The 17,199-nt window shown below is 44.4% G+C and overlaps 1 long non-coding RNA gene across 1 annotated transcript in view; it reads right to left on the reverse strand.

Annotated features, from left to right (window-relative positions):
• LOC122796042 overlaps positions 1-17,199 on the reverse strand; it is a 133,810-nt gene that overhangs the window by 23,623 nt on the left and 92,988 nt on the right. The gene's annotated exons all lie outside the window — the stretch shown is intronic.

Here is a 17,199-nt window from a genome sequence, read left to right on the forward strand (position 1 = left end):
CTCTTGCAGTACGTTAACATCATTTGGGGAGTCAGTGACAGCACCCAACTTACAGTCATCCGCAAACTTGGTCAGCCACAGGCCTTTTGGCATCTACTTCTCAGAGGTCCAGGCAAAGAGAAACAGTAGGGGTCCCAGGACAGATTCCTGGGTAACACCACTAGTGACAGGTCTGCTGTCAGAGGTGGTGGCACCTTCTTGACCTTGTGGGTCCTATCTGTACGCCAAATGGCCACCCATCTGTCAAGATAGGGATTAACACCAAGTTGCGTTACCTTTTCGATGATGTCAGAGTGGGTGATTGTGTCAAAAGCCTTGGCCAGGTCAAGGTAAGCTGTATGTACTGGCTTTCCCTCATCCAGGGCCTTGGTGACAGTCTCAAAGAAGTCAACCAGGTTCAATAGGCAAGATATGCCCCTGACGAATCCGAACTGGGTGGGGTCAAGTGCTTGGAGATTGCCTATGTCCTTATTTAGGAGATCCATAAAAATAAGCTCCATGGCTTTACAGATCAGACTTGTCAAGCTAATGGGGCGATAGTTTCCCAGATGAGTAGTGGCACCACCTTTGTGCAAGGGGATGACAATGGCGGTCCTCCATTCTGCTGGAATGAAGTCTGTAATTAGGCTGTGGTTGAACAGGGTGCTCAACGGCGAAGCTAGTCCTTGCTGGAGATGGGGAAGAATACAGCCTGGGATACTATCAGGTCCCATGAAAGCTGTGTTCTTTGCCTTGGATAGGGCCTTTAACACTTGATCTATGGAGATACGAGGTGTGGGACAAGTATCGGGGAAGTTGACAGGACCTTTGGGGGAACAATAAGCAGGATCAGTGTAATTGGTACCATTAAGTACCAATTCGGAACAAACTTCAGCCATGGAGGTTCCAAACAAGCTTTTCTGTGTTGGAGGGAAGCCTTCTAGCTTTTCAGAGGGAGTGGTAAGCTCTAGGTAGCCTATCTACCACAAGAGGAGTGGTTTCTGGCCCAGATATTGTGGTTTATTGGCCTTTTGGGCAGTTTCTTCCATCTCTTTCAACTTTCTGGCTTAAAAGCCTGTGTTTGCACTTGTTTCTCCCCTTTCCTGTAACTAGTCTAGTCCAGATAAAGATTTGCTGTGTCCAAGACTGTATGTAAGCTTCTGTGCCCCCCAAGCCTTTCTGTGTTGGAGGGAAGTCTTCTAGCTCATCAGTGTGAGTGGTAAGCACTAGGTAACCTATCTACCACAAGAGGAGTGATTCCTGACCCAGACATTGTAGTTAATTGGCCATTACGATAGTTTTTCCATCTCTCTCAACTTTCCAGTTTAAAAGCCCGTGTTTGCGCTTGTTTCCCACCTTTCCTGTAACTAGTCTAGTCCGGATACAGACTTGTATCCAGGACTGTTTGTAGGCTTCTGAACGGTGCCAGAGTCTGCTCTTCAATTTTTCCGTTAAATCTACTAGTTCTCTCCTCTCCTGCACTTATACTAGCTTAATAGTTTAGCACTTTACCAGACTTCTTGTAGCAATTATTGTAGCACACAAAAGTGCTACTAGCACTAAACTTTCTACAAGGAAACAGATCCAGTACTTATCAATGCCCACCCCTCCAGGCACGTCTAAAGGTCAGTTCCCTGTGCTTTCTCCCATTAACCTGGTGAACTTGGGCTTCCTGAGGCAATGTAGCAACTGCCTCATGTACACCGACAACCCTCTCCTCTTACCTTCCAACACTCAGACTTGCGAGAGATGCACTTATATATCCAAATTGGAAGCCACACACACTCTCTAGCCAAGACTACCAAAGCCCCTAAGGCAAAATAGCATGCCCAATACACTAGTCACAGGTGACTCAATAGTGAGGCACACTGATGTCCCACTCACTAGGTTGAATAAGGAGAAAGCTTCAATCAGATGCTTGTCAGGTGCCAGGATCCGCCACAACGCACGCACTCAGGTCCATCAATAACAGGTGCAAATATGACTCTGTCATTGTACATGTGGGTGTGAATGACCTGAGACGTACCTCCCTGGACTACATAAAGAGACATGGAGGAGCTCTCGGATTATGTAGCCCAGGTGTTATGACCCTAGCCCTGAGCTGCATCCTACCATCACCCAGAATGATAAGACAGTACAAGCAGAAAATGACGGATTTCAACAACTGGCTAAGTTTCTGGTGTCATTCTAAGGGGATCCAGTATCTGTCTGCCTGGGATGACATGATTGACAGACATGGATGTTTTGCCAGAGATGGTCTGCATCTGTCACCCCTGGACTTCCAGATTCTGGCCAAGGCTCTTGCCATCCCTATAGTGCCTTTTTCAGGCGGTGTTCCAAAGACCAAATTACCACTATAACAGCTACAAACAAATGCAATCTGAGGGTTATGCTGCTCAATGCTAGAAGTCTAAATCTCGAAATGCACTCGCTTGAAGCACTCCTTAAAATGGAGATCATCGACATTTGTGCTGTAACAGAGACCTGGTTCAAGGCAGCAGAAAGCACCCCTGCACTACCAGGCTATAACTAATTCACACCTTTCAGCCCCAGAACTTGGACCAAAGCTCCAAAGGCGGTGGTGTTTCCATATTCATAAAGGATGCGCACACCTCAGACTGGTAGCCCAACATAACGCATCAGAGATACTTCAGGTGCAGTTAACATTGGGTAACACACCGATTCAGGTCGTAGACTGCTACAAGTCCCCAACCATGTCCCAAGACTTGCACTCCATGTTCCTAAGCACCTTGGAGAATATTAGGGTCCAACCTAACACTCTATTACTAGGCGACTTTAACTACCCCTCCAATAACTGGGTAAACTACTCATGTACCAATACACTTGCCCAACGTTTCCTGGAGTTCATTAATTCCAATGTCCTGGACCAGCTCGTTCTTACTGTCACTAGAGGTAGCAACATCCTTGATCTGGTCATTACTAACATGGGTGACCGTTGTTCTACACCAATAGTCAGCTCCTCCCTGGTTAGACCCGACCACAAACTAATCACCCTGGAAATCCACACCCCCCACACAAAGGTAACCACCATGAAAACCTTCTCCAAAGCCAACTTTGGGCTCCTAAAAACAGAGGTGGCTAACTTCACGGCACCCATGCAAATGGAGAATAGTTGCGTGACTGCAGAATCACACACCAATGCACTGTATGAATACATACACAAATGCATGGATCTCACCATACCCAAAAAAACCAAGACGCTCTCCTTCAAAAAAGCAAGCCAATCTGGTGGTCTCCTGCCATAAACAAACTCTACAACAGAAGGAGAAAACTGATGTGGAATAAGGTGAAGTCCCAACACTGGAAAAACTCCCTTATCAGCCTCAACAAAAAGTTGAGATCCCTCATCAAAACCTCTAAAGCTAGCTATGAAAAAGAATTGCAGCAGATAGTAAAGAGAACCACAAAGCCTTCTATGGTTACGTAAAGAATCTCCATGGCAATACCCAGATTTGCCCTGAGCTACTGCACAATGGTACCTCCTATACCAAGCAAACAGATATTGCCAGTATACTGGCCGACAGATTCAGTGCCAACCCCCCCCCCCCAAAGGGCCAATCACAATATCAGTAGATTGCCAGGCACCCAGTATTACTGCTGCATGGGTTAAAACAGCACTGTCCAAAGCCAAGAATACAGCTTCTATGGGACCTGGCCAGATCCCTGGTTGTGTTCTACATGAACTACAGAGTGAACTGGCACCTCACCTGTGTGCCCTGTTCAATTACAGCCTCACCTCAGGCTTTGTCCCTACCGAATGCCGCACTGCTACAGTCATCCCTCTCCACAAAGGAGGAGCGATTACGGACAGTGGAAACTATCGCCCTATTAGCCTGATGAGTATGATATGCAAAGCTATGGAACGCATCATCATGGACCTAATAAACAATGATACAGGGAATCTCCAAACTCTGGATCCCACAGAGTTTGGTTTTGTGAAGGGTAGATCATGCCTGCTCAACTTGGTCGACTTCTTTGAGTCAGTCACCAGAGCTGTGGATTAAGGCAAGGTGGTTCATACAGCCTACCTTGATCTGGCCAAGACATTTCATACCATTCCCCACTCAGGAATCATAGAAAAACTCACTAAGCTTGGCATCAACCCCTATATCACTAGGTGGGTTGCAAACTGGCTCACAGATTGAACGCACAATGTGAAAGTAGCTGACTCCAAGTCAGACTGCCAACTAGTCACGAGTGGAGTCCCACAGGGTTCGGTCCTGGGTCCTCTCCTGTTTGTTATCTACTTATCTGAAGTACAGGCCAACACGAAGGGATTCTGGCTAACAAAGTTCGCAGATGATTGCAAGCTGGGAGCTATTATTAACTCTATAAACCAATAAGTATGCCCGTACAGAAAATTGTGCACGGCTAAATAAAAAGATACAAAAATACAAAAAGCCAGCACAACAGTCAGCATCCAAAATCCTATATTTATTATAATATCATGATGACACAAGGCAGACAGACTGGTTTTGGCTAGCAAGCCTTCATCAGTGTGTAATAAAATTCCAGTGACTCCAACAACATAATTTATAAGGAGAGTCTGATACAATTATCCAATGACAGATGTTCATTTAGCCCTGGTGAAAAAAGAGCACCTAACATAATTATCCACTTCCTTTCTTTCCTATTAAGAATATCATGCCAACCAACTTTATCCACATCCTGAAACTTAATACCATCAATCACAGTGAATTGAAATCGAGCTGAATCATGTTATAATGTATGTTTGTAAAGGGCATTATTTTGTCTAGCACACCATATGTCACTTAAATGCTCAAAAATGCATAATTTCAACAGGCGTGAGGTTTGTCCCACATGGAATGCCTGACAATTGCTGGTCACCAAATAAATAACCCACTGTGAAATACAGTTGCCCTGTATGCGTACATCAAAAACTCGAAACATTCTTGGAACTGAATTCCTTGGTGGTATTAATAGGTTTACAAAAACTACAATAATTACAAGGATGACAACCTCTGACTAGTCCCCCATCAAAAGTACTTTGTTGACTATTGGTCACACCATGAGTTACCCGTTTATAATGATTCAGCCACCCCCTATAGTTTTACCTCTTCTATAAGAGAACAGACACTTTGGGGGGACCACATTACTCAGGCTTTCATCCAAAGTCAAAATATGCCAATATTTATTGATAGTATTAATCAGTATGTATGTGTTATTACCATACTGAGTCACTAGCCTCAGTTGGCTATTATTTTTAGATTCCTGTCTCTGATACTGTAACAACAAATTACGATCCCACATTTGGGCACTATTACCAATATCCAAAATTTGTTTCCTGTCATAACCCCTGTTTAAAAATCTATCCGACAATTGTTTACTATGTATGGAAAACACCTCAATTAGATGAACATATACGTCGTACCCTCATGTATTGGGACTTGGGAATATTACGAATCACATCCTTAGGATGACAACTTTTCGAATGTAACAGAGTATTGATCTCTGGATGCTTCCTATGTACCTCAGTCAACATGGTCCCATCATCCTGGACCTGTATATCAACATCCAAAAACATGGTCTGGGTTGTACTATAATCAACTGTAAAATATAATCCCCATTTGTTGTCAAATATCCAACAAACTCATGTAAATATTCAACCTCAGACCACCACACCAGCCAACAATCATCAAGGTATCTACGCCATATATCCATAGATTCAAGATATATGTTAAGCATAGGGTCATAAATCAAATGATCTTTCACAAAACCCATGAATAGCTCAGCATAAATGGGAGCGAAAGACGGTCCCATCGTTGTACCCCTAAGTTGTAGGTAACATTCATCCTGGAAACAAAACACGTTTTTGTCAACATGTACTCAGCTAGACAAATTAATAAATTGTTAAAGCCTGGACTATATAGAGCAGATCTAACTGGCCAATATTCCAAGGCTTGTAGACCTGCCCAATGTGGTATATTAGTGCAGAGGAACCTGACTTCCAAGGTGCACATGTAGCAGCCCAGTTCTATTTGGGTGTCCTGAATAATATTTAAAAATTCCTTAGTGTCTTGTATTCTCGACCTAACATGGATCAAAAGGGGCTTTAAATATTGAGTCAAAAAAGCCGAAAGTGGCTCCGTTAAAGACCCTATCCCGGACACTATTGGTCTACCAGGAGATTTTTGCAAATTCTTGTGCGTTTTAGGTAGCAAATATATATAATAGCTTAGCCGGTTCTTTAACCATAAACTGCAATTTAATTTCCTTACTTATGATACCTTCCTCCTTGGCAAGTTCCAAAAAGTCATTTATCGTTTTTTTCAAAACCGGTGTAGGGTCCAAAAACATCCTTTGATAAGTCCCTTGATCCATTAGCCGGATATGTGCCTCCTGCTGATACATTTGCCAGTCCCACACTACCACCGCTTCCCCTTTGTCAGCTGGGCTCACCACTATTTCCTTATTTTTGCTCAATTTGTCCAATGCTGCCCTTTCTGAGAAAGTAAGGTTGTGTGGAAAAATATTGAACTGTGACCCATAATTGGCATGTAGGTCCTTTAACACTAAATCCTGGAACACCATAACATTCTGTTGGGAGGTGGCATAAATATGGATGCTTTAAAACTACATACCAGAATCAAAATTACTGTTACCTTTCAATTGATTTTGAAAAACAACCTAAGATTTAATAACCTAAAAAAATAAATGACATCCTGTGCAAAAATTTCCTCACCAACCAAATGACTGGGTATGAAATTTAAACCTTTATTTCAACAAATCAATTTCATCCGAAGACAAAACATAAGATGAAATGTTCAATACACTAAGTAACATCTGTGTAGTCATCAAATGAAGCAGTCTCTCCAATGTTTGATCCACGCCTGTGATGTTTATGACCCCCCCCTCCCAGATCACCTAAAGGGATACCCTCACTCCTCTTTTTGGGTAAAGGTGACGTATTGGGTGTACCCCAATCAGTATCAGCACTAGATGAAAATTCCTCACCCGATGTACCTGAGGTTCCCAGACCAGACCCACTTCTCTTAAGAATAGATTTCTTTCTTTTTCTTCTAGGGAGTACCCGGGGGGGATGGTCTAGTATCATAAAATTTCACATTTTTCTGAATAATAAATGGTTGACCTTGTCTGCAATCCCTAGAAACCCTAGAGAACGTCTTGACTATATGTGTTTTTAGATCTTTTTCCAAATCAGTTAACTGTTTGGTGAGCTGTGCATACTGCCCTTTGTATAATGAATCACCTTCATGTTTTTTGACCTTTTCACATAACTGACCAACCCGCTTAGTCAGTACACTAGTGTTTGTCTCTCTTAAAAAGCATACAGAACATTGACAAACATCATAGAGGCTTCCTGCAAAGCCACATTCCATTCTGACATCAATTGGTCATCAGGTCATTTAACAAAAGGCTGTAACGGTATCCTAAGCCCTCTGGGACAAAACTTATTAGAACTATATGCCCAAAACTGTTTTGGATTGTAGCCCTTTCATAGCCAATACCAATTGTTCAAAGGCCTCCATACAGCAATTGTCAGACGCCCCACATTCCAATTTCTGATTAATTATCAAAAATTCTAACATCCTCCTTATCAGCCGATGAGCCTTCCAATATTTTGATCAGATCCATGATGGCCCAAAAGAAATACCTGTTAAATCTATACACAAATATAGCTCACCTACAAGCTAAACACTACAAAAAATAGCAAAACAATATTAATACTATATATATATGGCATAAAAGGGCCTGTTTGATAATTCAGATACAGTTCAAAAACAACATTCCTTATAGCCAAACAAACAGTGTAAACCATGTATACTGGACACAAATCAAAAATGATGTTAGAAAAATGCAAACATTCAGAAAACTGATGATAATCGCACAGTTCCTAAAATGCTGTAAAACATACAATCCATCAAACTGATGGGACAAACTGTCAATTTGTCATAAATGCTAAAGTAATAGCTCCAAACAAACATATGAAAGCTCCATATAACTTAAAAAAAGCTTTTACGATCGTCAGTCTAACCAAAAAGCGGTACTATACAAACCGCTAATACTTGATGCAAGATGGACGTGAATCCGTGCAGTTCCCTGCCGTGAAACTGATACAAAACCACACTGTTGCAAAAACAGTCAGCCATAATGGAAACAGCCTTCGGACCTTTTGTAACTCCGCAAGCAACGTGCGTGATGACGTCAAGCATTAAAAAAATGTTCGACTGGGTGGACTGTGGAAAAATAACCGATTTCCAAAGTGTATTGTGGCTGGAAATGATAGTAATGTTAAAATTAGCATACTCACATCAAAGAGTATGCAAATAAAGACTCTGCAATCAATTCAATAAGCATGAATGACCAATGGAAAAGGCACGACCGTAGATAAACCAAACGGCTCTACAATTATGCTGAACACCAAAACAGCTGTTGATCGGCAAAAAAACGTCGAGCAGAGTTGAAACACCAATATATTCATAAGACACACCTTCCGTTGAGTTAATAATCCACTGAAAGCATCACAAAATGTACAAAGTCACCTTATAAATGAATAGTTGATCCGCTGGTACAGCTGACAAATTCCAACAGCATACAACTGCAAAAACAGTATAAACCAATAAGTATGCCCGTACGGAAAATGGTGCACGGCTAAATAAAAAGATCCAAAAATACAAAAAGCCAGCACAATAGTCAGCATTCAAAATCCTATATTTATTATAATATCATGATGACACAAGGCAGACAAAGGCTTGCTAGCCGAAACCGGTCTATCAGTGTGTGATAAAATTCCAATGAATCCAACATCATTTATAAGGACAGTCTGATACAATTATCCTTTTATATATTCTTAATAGGAAAGAAAGGAAGTGGATAATTATGTTAGGTGCTCTTTTTTCTCCAGGACTAAATGAACATCTGTGACTGGATAATTATATCAGACTCTCCTTATAAATTATGTTGTTGGATTCACTGGAATTTTATCACACACTAATGAAGGTTTGCTAGCCGAAACCGGTCTGTCTGCCTTGTGTCATCATGATATTATAATAAATATAGGATTTTGGATGCTGACTGCTGTGCTGGCATTTTGTATTTTTAGCTATTATTAAATCCCCAAGTGATGTTGACATCCTACAGAATGGCCTCACTGAGGCCAACGACTGGTGTCAGAACCAAGGCCTTAAGCTCAATGCCAAAAAATGTGTCGTCATCCCCTTTGGGAAAAACCCGGTTCCCATGAATTACTACATTGATGGTAGTCCACTGAACACAGAAGGCATTATAAGAGATCTGGGAACACAGGTTGACAGAAACCTCTCTTTTCATCACCACATTGCCACTGTGGTCAGAAAGTCCTTCTATGTGGCACATCTCATTATTAAGGGTTTTGTGTCCAAGAAAAGGGTCATTGTCTTCCTCTACACTTCCCTCATTAGGCCAATCATCGAGTACAATGCCCCATTTGGCATGTACCTCACTAGACACCTGCAACAACTGGAGAGGCTGCAAAAGTACCTCACAAAGAGGATCCTAGGCCTTAAACACTTGTCCTGTATGGACAGACTCAAAAACTCCAACTATTTTCCATCATATAACCTACTTAGAGGTGATCTCTGCTGGACTTACAAAGCCATGCCTGACCCAGCTCTGTTAGAAATACTAAATCTAAAGAAATCCCAATCCCTCCACACCACACGCTCCAGAGACCTCAACCTCATTACCACAATTAACAGAACATGCTGAAGGGACAGGTACATAACCCAGAGACTGCCCATGCTATGGAACAGATTTCCCATACAAGTCAAGCAGAGCACCTCGCTGACTCTCTTCAAGAGAAATCTTGATGAGTGGATGGGAAACAGAAAATTCACCCCAGGGATAACTCCAGTGGCTCTACTCAACAGAGGCACTGGGAACTAAGGTCGGGTGGCACTATGCCAGGGTAATCCTATAGCTGGGCATGTAAAGGCCCCAGGGCCATTAGCCTAGTACACACCTATGAACTAAATAAGTACTTGTGGTTTATCTTTGTTTTGGAGGCTAGTTTCAACTCATAATTGGCTTTGGAGGTTTTCACTAGGGATTTAATTTGCTTGTTGAGGGGGAGGACAGAGTTTTTCCTATTTGGAATTTGTTCCTTTTTACCCTTGGACAACAGTTTCTTCCTTTTGTTGTAAAGTTTGTTGATAGAGGATGCCCACCAGACAGGTTTGTTTTTCCTTGAGGAGCAGGTTTTAATTCTGTTGGGTAAGGGGGAGTCCATGCAGTTGTACAGCTGCTTGTATACTGCTCAGCATAGTTGTCTGCATCCTCTGAGGGGAGCGGTGGTGTGAAGCTGCTGATACCCTCCCTTAGGAGGTGGTAGCCAGCTTTTGAGAAGTTTTTTAGCCTAGTTACGGCTGGGGAGGGGTTGGATGGGATAGAAACTTTGAATGAGACAGAGCAATGATCTGATCCAACTAGGGAAGAACATACTATGGGAGTGGTGCAGTCATCCATGTTGGTGAGAACCAAGTCTAGTATGTTATCTCCCCTTGTGGGGGGGATGCGACCAACTGATCTAGTGTGTTAGAACTGATGAAGTCAAGGAATTGTTGGGTGAGTGCATTAGTGCAAGAACAGTTCACTCAGTCTATGGTGGGGTAGTTGATGTCACCAAGGATCACAGCGTTAGGGGGTACCTTGATGGAGTCAAGTAGGTCCAGGCAGGAGGAGTGGGTGTCCTGAGTCATGGAGGGGGGGTCTATAGCTGGCTATAACTTGGATGGGTGTCTTGCTGTCAGTTGCACCTGGAGTAATTCCAGTGCATCATGCTGGCAAACCAGTCTGGAGGTGTGCCTGTCCTTAAAGATAGAGACTCCACCACCTTTAGTCTTTCCAACCCCAAATGAGGTCGGAAAGTGTGGAATGAGGAATAGCCTGTTAAGGCAATGGTGTTCTCCGCAGCCGTGAAAAAGACGTTATGTACCTACCATAACGTTCCATGTTAGTTGTCTTCATCTCACCTTCCTTCTTACTGTTTGGGTTCAGAGCCGATCCTCGGCTCCGACTCGGCCATCTTCTATAGCTCGAGAGCCATTTACTGGCTCGAGGCTACCCCTTATCCCAGCATGCCCAGCGTCAGCTACCCAGATCTCGTTTGTGATAGTGCACACTAGACATAAGTATAGAAACCAGTTCCTAAAAACTGGTTGTCCAATACACCTAAACAAGGAAAGAGTTATAAATTACCTGGCATGTGAAGTAATAAAAGATGCTCAGCCAGTGAAAACAAAAGGGAACTCCTCACAATCCTCTAGGAAGGGGGAAGGAGGGAGGGACGTAAGAAGGAAGGCGAGATGAAGACAACTAACATGGAACGTTATGGTAGGTACATAACTTCTTTATGTTAAGTTGTCCATCTCGCCCTTTGTTCTTGCTGTTTGGGACAGCGTCCCTAGCACCTAAAATCTTGGGTGGCTCAATGGAACAGACTCTTCAGAACAGTAGAGCCAAAGGAAGCTCTGCTCCGGGAGACCATATCCACCTTGTAATGAGAGATAAAAGTATGAAGGTTTGCCCAAGTGGCAGCTGCACAGATTGAGTCTATGGGCAACCTAGACTGAAAGGCTACAGGGGTGGCTGATGCTCTAGTAGAATGACCTTTTGGATTAGCTGGTAGCTCTTTATTTCGTAACTGATAAATAAAGGCAATAGTATCGGATAACCATCTGGATAAGGTCACCTTAGAAACTGGAAGGCCTTGTTTGTTAAAAGCATAAGAAAGAAATAACTGGTCTGACTTTTTTAGTTCCTTAGTTCTATGGAAGTAAAAATGCAATTGTCTGTGCACATCCAGTTGGTGGAGCTTGTATTCTGCCTTGTTGCTGTGATTGGGAAAGAAAACTGGGAGATCTATGGATTGATTTAAATTGACTTTAGGAATAAAGGATGGACTGGTCCTCAGAGAAACTCTGTCCTTGTGAAACACCAGGTAAGGAGGACGAACACATAGTGCTTGAAGTTCTGAGACATGTCTAGCTGAAGTGATAGCAACCAGAAAAAGTGTCTTCCAAGAAAGAAATTTTAAGGAACATGATGCTGCTGGTTCAAAGGGAGGCAAAATTAAGGAAGCTAAAACTAAATTGAGATCCCAAGGAGGAGGAGGATCTCTAACTGGGGGTCTAAGAAGAGATGTTCCTCTCATAAAGGCCTTGCAGAGCTTATGAGACATTATGCTAGAATTAAACATACCAATATGAAAATTAGAAATGGCAGCTAGCTGTACTCTAATGGTAGCGGAAGCCGCACCAGACTGAAAAAGCTGTGCTAGAAATTCAAGAATTTCATGGACTGGGACTGAGAAAGGATCCAAATTTCTAGATTCTGCCCAGTAAGAAAACCGTTTCCATTTACTAGTATACGTTTTCCTCGTAGTAGACTTATGTGAGGAAACAATAATATCATGGACTGCTGGGGAGATATTAGAAAGCCTGGCTAAGGTTGGAAGTGGAGTAACCAAGCTGTGAGCTGGAGAGTTTGAAGGGATTGGTGCAACCCGCCGGATTGGTGAATCAGAAGATCTGGAACTGGGTCCAGAATCCATGGTTGATCCAGAAGGTGGAGGTGTAGGAATGGGAACCATATCTGTTGAGGCCAATAAGGGGCAATGAGGATCATTTTGCAACCCAACGATTTTGCTTTCTGTAGGAGTCTTGGAAAAGGGGGAAAAGCATAATGGAGTCCCTGAGGCCAATCGTGGACTAGAGCATCTCTGGGTATATAACCTGGAAGAGGAAGTAGGGAGAAGTAGTTGCTGCATTTGTTGTTGAGAGGAGTGGCAAATAGGTTGCAGCAAGACAGTCCCCATTTGTGGAAAATAAGATCCGCAACTTCCTAATTCAGAGACCACTCGTAAGGCATGAGGATAGCTCTGCTGAGCCTCTCCGCTATGACATTGGATTTCCCAGGGATGTGTGTTGCTATCAAAAAACGTTGGGAGGAAATCACCCATTGCCACAGTCTGAGTGCTTCTCGACACAAGGGGTAAGACCTGGTCCCACCATGTTTGTTGATGTACCACACCACTGACATGTTGTCCGTTTGGATTGCAATGGTCCCGGAAGGAAGGGAGTCTTGAAGGGCTTGCAACGCTAGTAGAACTGCTCTCACTTCTAGGACATTGATATGCAGATGGCACTCATGAGGTTGCCAAGTGCCTTGGACTGTCCTGCTTAGATAATGCCCCCCCACCCTATCAGGAAGGCATCCGTGGTCACTGTGGCTACCGGAGGGGGTTGTATGAAAGGTCTGCCCTGAATTACTAGTGGGGAGACCATCTACCAAGAAAGGTGCCTTTTGCATGTTTCTGTGATCAGGATCATGTGGGACATGGGTAGTTCCTGGAAAGACCAATGCGTGAAAAGAAGCCACTGAAGGATTCTCATGTGGAAATGCGCTAATGGGACAAGAAGAATGGCAGCTGCCATGGAGCCTAGAGCATGGAGGACATGTCTGACTTGAACCCTTTTACTCTGCATTAGAATTAACACTTGTTGACGAATAGTGGAAACTCTTTCCTGTGGTAATCTTGCAAACATTTCTTTTGTGTTTAATTCTGCTCCTATGTATGTGATAGGCTGACAGGGCAACAAGGCAGATTTGTCGAAATTTACTGTAATGCCTAGTTGAGTGCATGATGTGATTGTATAATCTCATGCCTCTAAGAGTTGACGTCTGGTTGTCGCAGTCAGGAGCCAGTCGTCTAGATAGGGAAACACCTGGAATCCTTGACGCCTCAGGTGAGCCGTGACTACTGCCATACACTTGGTGAACACCCTGAGGGCTGTGGTGAGACCAAAGGGCAGAGCTCTGAAATGGTAATGACTGGCCCCCACCCGGAAGCAAAGAAATCTCCTGGAGCACCTGTCCATCTTGATATGGTAGTACGCGTCCTGAAGATCTATCGAGCACATCCAATTGTCTTGACCCAGAAAAGGGAAAATGGACTGCAGTGTCACCATCCGGAACTTTTCTTTTTGTACAGATTTGTTCAATCTGCTGAGATCCAGTATTGGTCTCCAGCCCCGTCTTTTTTGGTACTAAAAAGAATCTTGAGTAAGTTCCGGATGCTAGTTGGTCTGCAGGGACTTCTTGAATGGCTCTTTTTTTCTAGCAGTCTTGAAACTTCTGTGACTGCTTGATCCCTTAGATTGGGTGGGACATCTGGGATGGGCTTTTTTGATTCTATACGGGATTGATGGAAGGGAATTTTGTAACCTCCGGATATGATGGATAGTACCCATCTGTCTCGTGTTATATTTTTCCAGGCTTTTGGGTACAGCGAAAGTCTTCCCCCGACTGCCTCCAGAGGTGAGCAGTCGGGCAACCCTTCAAGGATGCTGGAAGGGTTTGGCAGAGAAGGTTTCTCTGTCACCCTGGCTTTGCGGCCCCCCTCTGCCACGAGGGCGGCGTCCGTTGTCGTTTCCCCCTCTGCCCCAGGGGGAAAAATCACGTATGTCAGGCAAGGGTCCTGGGATTTTTGGAACCACATCTTTCCGCTCTTCTGACCCTTGGGATAAGGTCTGGAAGGCGTGTAAAAACGGACTCCCACAGCAGAGTCTTGCCTTCCTGCTCACACCTGGTCAACGTGTCTTTCACCTGAGGCCCAAAGAGAAAGAAGCCATCAAATGGAGTACTGCTGAAGGACACTCAAAAGGGTTCCGCAAACTGACACAGCCGCATCCAAGCATGTCTCCTAAGAGCTACACCTGTCCCTGTGCCTCTGTTCGCTCCATCGGCTGCATAGGAAATCAGCCTCATGGAGGAGTTAACTATGGAAATAAGAGTCGCAAGCTGAGAAGCTACTTTGGCTGGTGCTCCCTCAGCTGTAGGATCTTGAAGGGTATTTCCAAGCTCTTTCAGGAGATCCCTTTGAAGACATGTAAAGTGGCATAGATAAGTTCAGGGACCTCATTGAAAAGGTCGCTGAAGCAAACATTCGCTTTCCATATCTGTCCATCGTCCGAGACTCTTTGTTCGGAGGATGAATAGATGAAGAGATTTCTGCTAACTCTTTCTTGGTGGCTGCTGCTACCACCATGGCATCAACAAGCACACCTTTGGAAAGGAATTGCTTGTCCTGGGGGGGCTGCAATAAATTTTTTGGTCTCCTCGGAGTAGGTTCTACAGAATCTGGAGCTGACCAAGCCTTTCGAGCCACTACAGACATGAGTGGATCGAAAGGAGGAGATACCCAGGAGGTGGAAGGTCAGGAACCGAATGCATCCAGGTATACAGACACATCCTCGGTAGGGGCTAGGGAAGTCCAGTTCCTCCTCTGTCTAAGCATTTCAAGGATGTTCGAGAAGGAAACATCTTCAGAGGGGGACCTTGAGGACCCTTCCGATTCATCCATGTCTGTATCTGAAGTGACAGACTCAGGGGAGTCTATGTTGTTCCTGTTCCTGTATGTTGTTCCTGTTGCACTTCTTCTGGGGAGGCTCCCCCGAGTGATCATAGGAGGTGAAGAGGGATCACCCAATGGGGTGTCCTGGGGCATACATTCCCTACGCTTGGGGTCTGGAGGAGGAGTAGAGGTTGGAACAGACACCATGGGGGGAGGAGCCGATGGAGCTGGCAGTAGAGCTGTTTCGGGGGACAGCACACTCCGCATGACCTCAAAGGCATCCAGACCTCTAGGCAAAGAAAGCTCTGGCTCCGAAGAAACAGGAGTGTTTCATCACGTCGAGGGTGATGGCTCTGAGGCCGGATGTTAGAGCCGAGCTCACCTGTGCCGAAGCTCTGAGGGGGAGAACGGGGTCAGACAAGGATCCAATGCCACCCCCCCCCCCCAAGAGCCGACGAGAGAGCCTCGGTGCCCAAATCCCTTGATAGAAGGTATGATCAAGGTAATCGGAGCAGATGTCAGAACCGAAGGAGAGATGATCGGCGCAGACGGTTCTACTACCTGCGGATCCATGGTTTCCGGCTTCGAGCTAAATGTAGTCGGAGGAGGAACAGAAATAGAGGTGGTTGGAGCCGATACCTGTTGAGGTGGGCTGGACAGAATTTTTGCCAGTGCTTGTGACTTAAGCAACCTACTTACTACTCTCTCCACATAATGATCTGATAATCTAGACTAGAGGATCGAGAGGAGTAGGAAGAATGATGGCTACGTTCACTCTGTGGAGTAGACGATATGCGACAGAGTACAGCTGGAGTTTTTTAAGGCGGTCAGCATAGGGCATCTGCTTTAAGCCTGTGACTCTTTTAGTGAGGTATTTCTGCGGACTTTCCAGTTGTTGCAGATGTCTTGAGAGGTAGATACCAAATGGGGCGTTGTATTCTATAATGGGTCTAATGAGGGAAGAGTACAGTGAAATAATGACCTCCTTTTTTCTGGATGAAAAGCCCTTAGTGATGAGGTGTGCCAGATAGAAGGATTTCCTGACTGTTGTGGCGATGTGGTTATTGAAGGTGAGACCACTTGCCCACCTGGGTCCCCAAGTCTCTTATCACACTTTCGGTGTTTAGTGTACTGCCACCTATGTGATAATTCACAGGTACATGTTTTTTCCCCAAAGGGGATAACTATACATTTCTTGGCATTGAGCGGGGGATAACTATACATTTCTTGGCATTGAGCTTGAGCCCATGGCTCTGGCACCAAGCATCTGTTTCTGTAAGGCCCTTTTGTAGAGTATCGACATCATTTGGGGATTCAATAATGGCTCCCAGTTTGCAGTCATCTGCGAACTTTGTTAGCCAGAATCCCTTCATGTTTGCCTGTATTTCAGAGAAGTAGATGCCAAACATGAGAGGTCCCAAGACTGAAACCTGAGGTACTCCACTTGTCTGGAAGCTGGAGTTGGAGTCAACTACATTTACAGTCTGGGTTCTGTCAGTAAGCCAGTTGGCAACCCATCGAGTGACGTAGGGATTAATGCCCAGCTTAGTAAGTTTACCTATGATTCCAGAGTGGGGGATGGTGTAAAAGGCCGTGGTGAGGTCCAGATAGGCTGTATGGACTGCCTTACCCTCGTCCACGGCTCTGGAGACTGAAAAACTCTACCAGGAATGAGGTTTGAACCCGCACAGCTATACATCTGTTGGATCTTAAGTCTAACACCTTAACCACTTGGCCCATCCTGGGGTGACCCTTGTACCTGTTGTGGAGAGAATTAAGTGCATGCATGATGTGGTGGATTCTAGCACCTGACAAACAGCTGGCCG

The sequence above is a fragment of the Protopterus annectens genome, chromosome 2.part2 (genome assembly GCF_019279795.1).
Source record: "Protopterus annectens isolate FY-2018-M chromosome 2.part2, PAN1.0, whole genome shotgun sequence".
Classification (NCBI taxonomy): domain Eukaryota; kingdom Metazoa; phylum Chordata; order Ceratodontiformes; family Protopteridae; genus Protopterus; species Protopterus annectens.